This window comes from Procambarus clarkii, chromosome 17 (assembly GCF_040958095.1).
Source record: "Procambarus clarkii isolate CNS0578487 chromosome 17, FALCON_Pclarkii_2.0, whole genome shotgun sequence".
Classification (NCBI taxonomy): domain Eukaryota; kingdom Metazoa; phylum Arthropoda; class Malacostraca; order Decapoda; family Cambaridae; genus Procambarus; species Procambarus clarkii.
In genome coordinates this window covers 32,645,921-32,646,735 of record NC_091166.1, presented here as the reverse complement: position 1 = coordinate 32,646,735, position 815 = coordinate 32,645,921, and positions in this window count along the sequence as shown.

Genomic DNA, 815 nt, shown 5'->3' with positions numbered 1-815 from the left:
TGGTCTGGACCATGAGGGAGACACACGGTGGTCTGGACCATGAGGGAGACACACGGTGGTCTGGACCATGAGGGAGACACACGGTGGTCTGGACCATGAGGGAGACACACGGTGGTCTGGACCATGAGGGAGACACACGGTGGTCTGGACCATGAGGGAGACACACGGTGGTCTGGACCATGAGGGAGACACACGGTGGTCTGGACCATGAGGGAGACACACGGTGGTCTGGACCATGAGGGAGACACACGGTGGTCTGGACCATGAGGGAGACACACGGTGGTCTGGACCATGAGGGAGACACACGGTGGTCTGGACCATGAGGGAGACACACGGTGGTCTGGACCATGAGGGAGACACACGGTGGTCTGGACCATGAGGGAGACACACGGTGGTCTGGACCATGAGGGAGACACACGGTGGTCTGGACCATGAGGGAGACACACGGTGGTCTGGACCATGAGGGAGACACACGGTGGTCTGGACCATGAGGGAGACACGGTGGTCTGGACCATGAGGGAGACACACGGTGGTCTGGACCATGAGGGAGACACACGGTGGTCTGGACCATGAGGGAGACACACGGTGGTCTGGACCATGAGGGAGACACACGGTGGTCTGGACCATGAGGGAGACACACGGTGGTCTGGACCATGAGGGAGACACACGGTGGTCTGGACCATGAGGGAGACACACGGTGGTCTGGACCATGAGGGAGACACACGGTGGTCTGGACCATGAGGGAGACACACGGTGGTCTGGACCATGAGGGAGACACACGGTGGTCTGGACCATGAGGGAGACACACGGTGGTC